General features: G+C 35.0%; 1 protein-coding gene and 1 long non-coding RNA gene across 2 annotated transcripts in view; both read right to left on the bottom strand.

Annotated features, from left to right (window-relative positions):
- Positions 1–9,246, bottom strand: part of LOC118742948 — a gene marked incomplete in the record, with an annotated part of 403,480 nt that overhangs the window by 27,638 nt on the left and 366,596 nt on the right.
- LOC118743021 lies at positions 8,000–8,432 on the bottom strand. The gene is made up of 2 exons (XR_004993417.1): positions 8,401–8,432; positions 8,000–8,273 (listed from the first exon to the last, which is right to left on the bottom strand). It is a non-coding gene; the product is annotated as an uncharacterized LOC118743021 (long non-coding RNA).

Raw genomic sequence — 9,246 nt, 5'->3', positions numbered from 1 at the left:
TAGGCGTGTATAGACGTAGAAATTTTTTTATTTTTTTTTTTAGCTATGTATGTAGACATCTACCTCAACATTTCCTTATTCATATTTAAATTTGGCATCCCTTTCATCAGATATGCGAAATATATGTAACACTAGCAATTCTTTATTGGTGTATCTACATATATTGCAATATATTTATCTTGTCTCTTCTGTCATTTGGCGAATTATCGTCTAATTATTTGATTGCATGTCGTATTTGCATCATAAATTAATTAGCGTTAGTGGTTTTGGCGCACAGAAGAAAGAAAAAAAAATATGGCCCTGACACACCTTTCCCGTTATTGCAGATGACTCGATTGTACTTTTATCTCACAAATCACAAATCCATAGCATGCACACAAGGGTGGTCCACAAAAATGCGTGTGAGAAAGTAAAGTCGGAATTTTTATGCTCTCAGCCCCTAGGATTGTTCTACGCCGAAAAAATATACCCCTATTTTTCATTTTGAAATCAAAAAATATTTAGAGGTCGCTCAAAGTTTTCCATGTATTTTATGTGGGGAAAAAACAACCTTACGTAGAAATGGTATATTTTTTTTTCGTTATAGAACAATGCTAGGGAGTGAGAGCATTAAAATTCCGACTTTACTTTTCTTTGTACCACCCTAATGTACACATTTATTCATTAGGACAATTAGGTAAAATTTAAATTTCTGTTTTGAATCTTGGAAGGCCAGCAACACACGAAATTTCTTTAAATATTCGAGTCTTCTGCCTTGACTGTTAACGCTTTTAGTGTAGCCTGGCTCTGAGTCTTAATATTCTGTATTAGTTTACTAACAGGTTACTATTAATTGAATTCACATGCCTTTAAGCTAGGTCAACGTATGACAATATGTACCAGAAGGTGTGGATGTGGAATGAGCACACTTTGGGACACATCCTTTGTGAGTGTGTAGCCCTCGAAGGCTGCAGTTTTATTCCATTCTGAGAATTTACTTTTCTCTATGTGCAATCCAGAACCTGGTTTCATTAATTCCCCCCAGTCGACTGCCCAACAGCGTAATGAAACAAGATTAATAGAATAAAAGATTGCTCCCATCAGAGAGGATATTTGAGAATAATTTTTGTGTGATGTCACACTGGTGTAGTTGTGTGAGAGAAATGTCAAAATGCGAGCAAAAATTTAAGAAGAAAAAAATTTTGCAAGAAAAAGGTAAATACATGTGAGACGTCATAAAAATAGCGATTCTGTCAAATTGATTGCGAGAGGAATAGCGGTACGAGATGGGCGCCACCTTTCTTCTCTACATGGTGGTAATGAAGCTTTGGTTCAATAGAGAGGGAAGCTCGCTGAAATTCCTTTCTGTCGGCTTCTCTGTAGCGGAATTCGTTAAATTATTGACCTTCACGGAAAATTTCGAAGCAGAAAAAATGGAAAAACGGTCTAAAAAGAAAAGGCAGTGCCGCAGAAATGGTGTTTGGACGAGAAAATCATCTGAGACCTTGTGAAACAGAGAATCTAGGGACAAGATTTTAGCGCAATAAAACAGCTTAGCAAGATTTTAAACAGGGTAGTAGTCTATATAATCAACCATTTTTCGCATTAAATAAATGTTAATGCGTATCAAATGAAATAAATTTTGTTCACCTAAGTTGCGCGATCAATCGATTTTACCAAATACCCCACTGCTTGGAGGATTCACTGTGATGAAAGTTTTTAATTTGATAAAAAAAAAACTCAGTGATGAGTAAGTTCTCTCTAGTTCTCTACTTTTTGTGTGTGCGCCTGGTATGGGTAAAATTTGCGTTAACCCAGCAACTACTTCTTGTGTAACCCAGCAGAAAATCTCAAATTGCTTCGTGTGTGTACAAATGAACATTTCTGCAAATAGACCTATCGAGATTATTCGGGATCTTATCGAGCCTGTACAGGATAAGTTCGGGATCTGTTCGGGCCATTTCAGTACTAGTTCAGTCTATTTCAGGCCTAGTTCTGTATCATTTTGAGATTAGTTTAAGAGCATTTTGCTACTAGTTCGGGATCATTTTAGGACAAGTTCAATATTTCGGGCCTGTTTGGAACTAGTTCACGACTATTTGAAGACCATTTTTAGCCTAGGTCTGGGCCATTTCAAGACTAGTTCAGTACTATTTCAGGCCTAGTTCGGTATCATTTTGAGATTAATTCAAGAGCATTTAAAGACTAGTTCGCGATCATTTTAGGACAAGTTTACGACTTTTCGATCGTTTTGGGCCTGTTTCACGACTATTACATTCATTTCGGGAGTAGATGAGGACTATTTCGGGACTGGTTGAGGACTATTTCACGATCATTTTAGCAATAGTTCGGGATTATTTTGGGACTAGTAAGAGACCATAACGGGACCATTTCAAGACTTGTTTGAGATCATTTCGGGACAAGTTCACGACTTTTTCAAAAATAATTCAGGACAATTTCGAGACCATTTTGGGATCATGTCAGGGTAGTTGAAATCTAGTCACGAATTTAACCTGAAATAGTCCTCAACTATTCACGATGCGGTACAGGTCTAAACTTACCTATTTAGGAATGCAACTGAATCGCCCAATGCTTCGCACAGCTGTTTACACATCAATGATAATTTACACACATTTGGCCACTCATTTGTTTTCTTTACCACCAAAAGCGGTGCCTTTTAAAGAGAATTATCGTCTTTATACTATGCTATCGCGGCAATAAAGGTCGACGTTAATTAATATTTATGCATACAATTTTTTTTTTACCTAGGTGTCCTCTATAAGATTTATGCATGTGTATGCAAATATGCGCAAGTGTATGTTTTAATAGTTCACACTAATAAACTAGCAATAAACAGTGCCAAATAAAATTTGCATACGCCTCTTACATTTATTGTTTTTTTTTTGTCGAATGTCTCTTTCCTTTTACACTTGACTAATTACCCGGCTTTATTTTTACAACAGCATTGCAATACATGGGGAATGTTAATCTCTCTGCTGAATTTTACTCAGCACTTACATATTTGCTCGCAGTTTGATTGTTCAAAAACAAAAATATTCAAATTGTAACAGTTCGAAAACTTGTTCTATCTTCTATTTCCTTAGCTGTACGCTACATGAATGAGTTCAAAAATAATGTCATTGGTTTTTCTCTATTACCTCTTCGGTTGTTGTGTACTATTTTTCGTGAGAAAATTTTAAAATACATTCATTTCTCATTTCATGCTCGCATACTTTTGAGTCTTTTAAATGGCATGCTGACCCTCTAATTTCGATGATCAGTTGCTTAATGCTTTCCTTCTCAACAAGTCTAAATTGTTTTTGTTGCCTATAGTAGTTTTATGCATGAAAAATCGGCATATAAGATTTTCCCACAACCGTTAAGTGGGCGGCAGTGGTGGTGGTGAGAGATGATTGAGGAAAATGAAATAGAAATACAACATATAGGATGATCATGAAAATTCGCTCACAACAACAAGCTCTGCGATCTATTGGCCAGTCTGTGATAAAATTTCGACACGTTTAGAACAAAATTTATTTCGGCAAATGTAAAGCAGCAACCGTAACGTAGCGAAAAAAGTGCGAGTGTGAAAGCAAAGAAAAGGATTATGGAGGGTTTTATACGTTGACAGTGTGTAAAAGGAGTGAAATTTCATATAAAAATATTTCAATGAAAAAGTAATAAGTGGGCAAAGTTAAGAAATAAAGCAAACGAGTACTAAATAGTTACAAAAATGTCAGTGAAAAAGATGCGAAAGTGTAAAATTCTAACTAAACTTAACCAATGACACGGTATATTTTAAAAATATTAAAAAAAAAAAATTTTATATGTACACCTGAGCAATTATTTGTGTTTCGTAGAAAATTTTAAAATTTTCTAATTCGCCTATAGAGTACAAAATTCTATCCCACCAATGCAAGGCAATCACCAAGAAAATAGTGCCCAGCAAATCTCTTATCTGAATATTTGTCTTACTAATGGCTTTAGAGTTTAGGTACATTGAACTGTAGTACGCAGCGTGTTTTTTTTTTGCCAAAAATTCAAGTGCACAAAAAGCTTAATTACAACGAATAATACAATAAAACAAACAATAAATTTAACCTTCACCTTTGCGCTAATACAAAAAACAAAGATAAAAGTTAAAGAATTTCGGGCAAATTTAAACAAATTAAAAACCAACACAAATGAATAAAGAAATCGTTACTCGCAAATGCTAATGAAGAGCTAAAAATCAAGTAAAAAGTATGCGATGGCAAATTTAGAAAAAAAACAGTTTTTGATTTTCGAAAGATTTGTCTAAAAAAAAAAACGATATTAAAGAAAAGGTTAAACTTAGGCTTAGTAACTTAGTACCAACAGCTAGTTTATTTTTTCATGAATCGTATGAGTCTGAACCTCGAAGCGCACATACATACATATATACATAGGCAGTTTGTTTAGTAATGGCCAGAGATTATGGGATTATGGTGTCTCTATGTTTTGATTAGTATGGTAGACTAATGTTACACAAAGCCACGCAAGCATTAAACTAAGTAAATAGCACAGAATAGTTTTCATTGACATAACAGGAGCGCTGAAGATTTACCCGGCTGATGCACTCAGAGTCTTAGTTAGAATACCTCCCCCACTGCAGCACAAAGAATTCTAAACACCTCCGACATCAAATCGGAAAATATGGTGGATCAAATGAAGGTCCTAATGAAATCCGTCAAGGAGCCCAAATTTTAAATGCGCCATGTAATGGTTCTAAAAGTAGAAAATTTGAGCTACTTACTGCATATGGAGCTCTCTACAATGCAGGGCACCCAAACACCAAACATAAAATGAAGGGGCTTGATATACAAATAGTTCTAAGCTCGAAAATCGCAAAACTCTGTGGCTGGCATATTTGGATTGAAGTTAAAAAAGTCAGTACCAATGGGTAGCCCACCATATTTCAAGCGAAGTTTCATGTAATAAAAATTTGCGGCACATCTTCGAAATATATCTTCATTACGTCGAACAGTCAGGCAGCCGTACTGGCACTTAGGACCCACATAATAACCTCCAAGCTAGCATATGAATGCATCAGTGTCCTAAACACCCTCGAATCCAAAAACATAGTTCTACTAAGATGGGTACCGGGGAATGAGGAACATGATGGTAAATAGGAGGCCCAGCTATCTAGCTCACCAAAGCCTACCTAAAGGTGATCATTAATAACCGAATAAACAAATTGTTCAACCGGCATTGGATAGAATGTTCGGCGCAGAGGCAAGCCAAATCATTTACATATCTGCACTTCAAATGAAGCTACAAAGAAACTACTTAGCTTAGGCAGAGTGGTCCAAAAAACTCTCACTGCGTACTAAGTAACTACACGACACACGACAATCTTTCGGTAACATACCTCAGTTGCGTTTTACGAGCTGGGCGAAGAAATGCCAGAACATATTCTCTGTGAATCTGACGCACTCGCTTTGGCGCAGATTAGCTCACTTACATAGGTGATGCTACACTCAATACATTCGAAATTTTGGAACACGCTAGAGGTCGCGGTGTTGTTTATGGCCCTTATTAATAATAATAATAATGTTTTTGTGACCGTTAAAACCAAATCGGCAGTCCAGGTCATTTTTTTTCGCGGGCAGATGCCTATTGCATCATCAAAGCTGTCGTCAGAACAATGGTATGTCCGGAGACTAAAATACTCTCCCCGAATTGTAACCTTCGGCCACCCTGGCACCACTAATCGCATTGCTGCAGGGTGGCGTTCCATATTTCTCATTAACTTAAGCTCCTTCGGTGTACCTCCATCTAGGTCACGCTTTTTGCCTCTAAGTATGTAAAGTATTTGCAGCCACAGCGAATAAAAAGCAGGGACAAGAACCTTTAACTTTCAAATGAACCTTGAGTATTTTAAATCGACTCTTGTCCCAAAAATGTCTAGCTTTTAAAGAACTTCTGCACAAAAGTCACTTATGACATATGCTCACAACTACGGGGTTGTATCAAAAAGCCTGACGTTCTATGCATTCGCCCTCACACACAGTTCTAATAGGCGGCATACAAGGGGCGTCTGACTCATGAATGATTCAGCTGTGTGTAGTCGAAAGGCGAGTCAACACGTCCACAAATGACTCGCGAGTCAGACGAACCGTCTATGGCGCCTATATGAAACATTTACTTGTCATATGAAGTTCAGAAGATATATAAATTTTTTAATGAATTCAAACAGACTTCTTGTAACATTAAGAGGCTGCAAATGCTGACAGAATTAAAATTTAGATTCTAACCCGTGCCTTATCATGTGGTTGAGCACGCCACTAATTATTCATCGTTCTAATTTACTACTAGCTGTTAGTAGCAAACATGTCAATACTCAAAGAAATCGATTCACAAACGACCGTTCTAACTAAGTTCCTACAATCCAAGTGTTTTTTTAACTTCTTATTATTTGGCGATTGTTTTAAATCGGTAGTGGGCATCAGCTTGCCTGCTGGCAAAGTTCTTTCAAGCTTTCTATTGTATATGTACAAAGCTTAAAAAAGCTTTGCCCGCGGGCAGTCCGATGGCCACCACCGTTTTAAATGGTTGTCCTTTGTTAGAGCTGAGGCCAAGAAACTTCGCCACTTTCCACTGTATTTTGCAAAGTTCCACCTGTTGTTCGCACCAAGTGCACTTTATATTACCATTGTATTCGTGGGCGCCCTGTCTTTCATTGTCCACACTAAGGCGCCGAATTGAAGTATATTTTCATCGGAGCATCATCGTCCACATTTCGGCGCCACATACATCAAATGACAGCAGGATTTTCAGAGCAGGACTTTTGTTCGTCGAGAGAAGGATCTGCTTTTCAATAGTCAACCGAGCCGAACGTAGAACGAAATTGTGTTATCGCATATTCTACATATGTACACATAAACAAAAGATTAAAGTGCTTTTAAATTATGAAATCTTGAGCTAAGTCGTTCTCTAGCTAAGTCTTGTTTGCCATAAGCGTGGCACTTTAACAATATTGCTTCCCAAAATCAACTACCCGGTCCGATTTTCACATACCAGTAGCGTCTATTTACAGATATGTATGTACATATACATATATAATTTTCTGTTATCTTCTCCCACTAGACTCGATATCCGCCTACGGCGTATATGCCAAGTAGTGGACGTGTTTTTGGCAGCGCATTCACTTTTTCTGCTTTTTCTTACATTTGCCGCTGCTCTACCTTCATTGCATCTGGGGGGTGTTGATAGCGTAAAATTTTGTTTATATTTACACCCACAAGAGCGCATTATAAGCGCTTCTAGTATATCTACATGTTTGCTATAGAAAAAAATTTGAACGAAATATTGGTCAGCAAAAAGAAAAATATGTATTTTACTTTGTTTTAATTTTTTCCATTTTGATTTTTTATGTAATTTATTGCGGCACAATTAATTTCTTGCACTGCTTGACTTTTCTTTTACTTTTTACCTTTTCTTTTCTGCTACATTTTATTTTGATATGATTATCACTAATTAATTATCACCCACGCCTTGCTTATTATTGTTATTATATACTTTTTTTTTCATTCTTAACACACACACATTAGGGTGCATCACTTTCTATAAAAAAAAATCAGTGTCTACTATTTTCCCACCGGAACTACATACAAAGTTTATTATACTTTATGATAAATTAATGTTAAGATTTACGTGATTTTTTAATTAGTTTTTAAAAAAAAGTTTTCACCTCAGATCATAGAAGACTTTATGCTTAAAAGGTCAGTATAAAAATCTTTAAAAAAAATTGTCAGCGAAGTGAAAATAATGTGATTTTTGAAAGTGTTTTCAATATATTTTCAAAGCGACCCAGTTCACGTAAATCTTAATATTTTTTCGAAATATTTTGGCGGAGGTCTTGAAATATAATAGACTTTATAATTCCGGTAGGAAAATTTAAACTATTTTTTTTTTGTGCGGCACCCTAATTTATGTATATACTTGCCTATTTGATAGTTGCAATTCTGGCGCGTGTGCGTCTGCTTTTCTTTTTTTTTAGTGCTTAGTTATTTTGTACTCGTAAAATATGTAGAGAAGCCAACAATTTTATGTCGACATAATTTATGCTGTTTGCAAAAACTAAGAACTTATTGACTATGTAGAAGTGGACAGGACGAATGTGGATTGAATGATAGCTAAATGGAATTTTTTTTTTATTAATTTTGATGAGCTTCTTTGGCCTAGTTGGTGATTAGTGCAAGTAAAAACAACGTTTTTTCTTCACTGCTTTGCCCTACGTTTCGCTAAACTCCTTAGCATCCTCAGGGGCCAATCTTTATTTTAAATTAACAAACAAAAGAAGATACAAACAAAAACAATTAGGAACAAAAGTTACATTGAACATGTAGTTAATAAAGTCTCAATATTTGAATTTATCACGCAGCAAATATATACACTTACTTTCATATACGTATATTTGTTAACATATAAACACATAAACATATAAACACACAAAATTGGCCAGAAAATAAGATATTATATGGAATTTTTTTTATTAACACTTAGGTTAAACTTACTTCAAGAATGAATAATTTTTTCCAGCAGCCTATAAAAACTTGATTGCATGTGGAAGAGAAGGTGTAAGAAGGAAAGGAAAGAGTACACACCGTTAAGTCCTTTCAAGCTTCGTTTCTTGCTTTTGAAATTCTCGTCTTTTGACATTTCCCCCATTATTAAAAGAACCTAAAACTTGAATTCAACAAAATTGAAGCATTTTAATCAGGTGAAACTTCTTTAAAATAGTATTTTTTATTAAAAAAAACTGTAACTATTTTAGAAATTCTATTTTAGAAATCAGTTTACTGGATTTTTATACTAAATTTAAAATAGAAATTTTTTCGAATTTTTTTGGGTATGGATTTTATAGCCCAATAATAATTTGCAAGTTTCTATCGATTAAAAAATCGTATTGATTTTTAATAATTTTTATGTGAAGGCTTTTGCTGTTTCGTTTATATAACAATAAAAAACTGGCGTCGGTTTTTTGAAATTTTATTGTGAACGGTCTGTCGAATTTTATTTCATAATATAAAATAAAAAAAAATTTTTTTTAAAACAACGCGATTTTTACCAGGTTTAATCTTTGCAGTTCATTAGATAAAAATTGTATTGGCTATAAAGCTCCATACCCAGAAATGTTATAGGGATTCAAATTAAAAAGGTTTGAAAATTTGTACAATTTTCACAAATTTTATATAAAGTTTGAAACTTTGTTTTGTATGGTTTTTGGTAAAACTTGAACAATAT

The sequence above is a fragment of the Rhagoletis pomonella genome, unplaced genomic scaffold, assembly GCF_013731165.1.
Source record: "Rhagoletis pomonella isolate Grant_MI unplaced genomic scaffold, Rhpom_1.0 Rhpom_scaffold_00001, whole genome shotgun sequence".
In the NCBI taxonomy this organism is placed as follows: Eukaryota; Metazoa; Arthropoda; class Insecta; order Diptera; family Tephritidae; genus Rhagoletis; species Rhagoletis pomonella.
The sequence above is the reverse complement of the archived record's forward strand: the minus strand, read 5'-3'. Positions and strand labels throughout refer to the sequence as shown.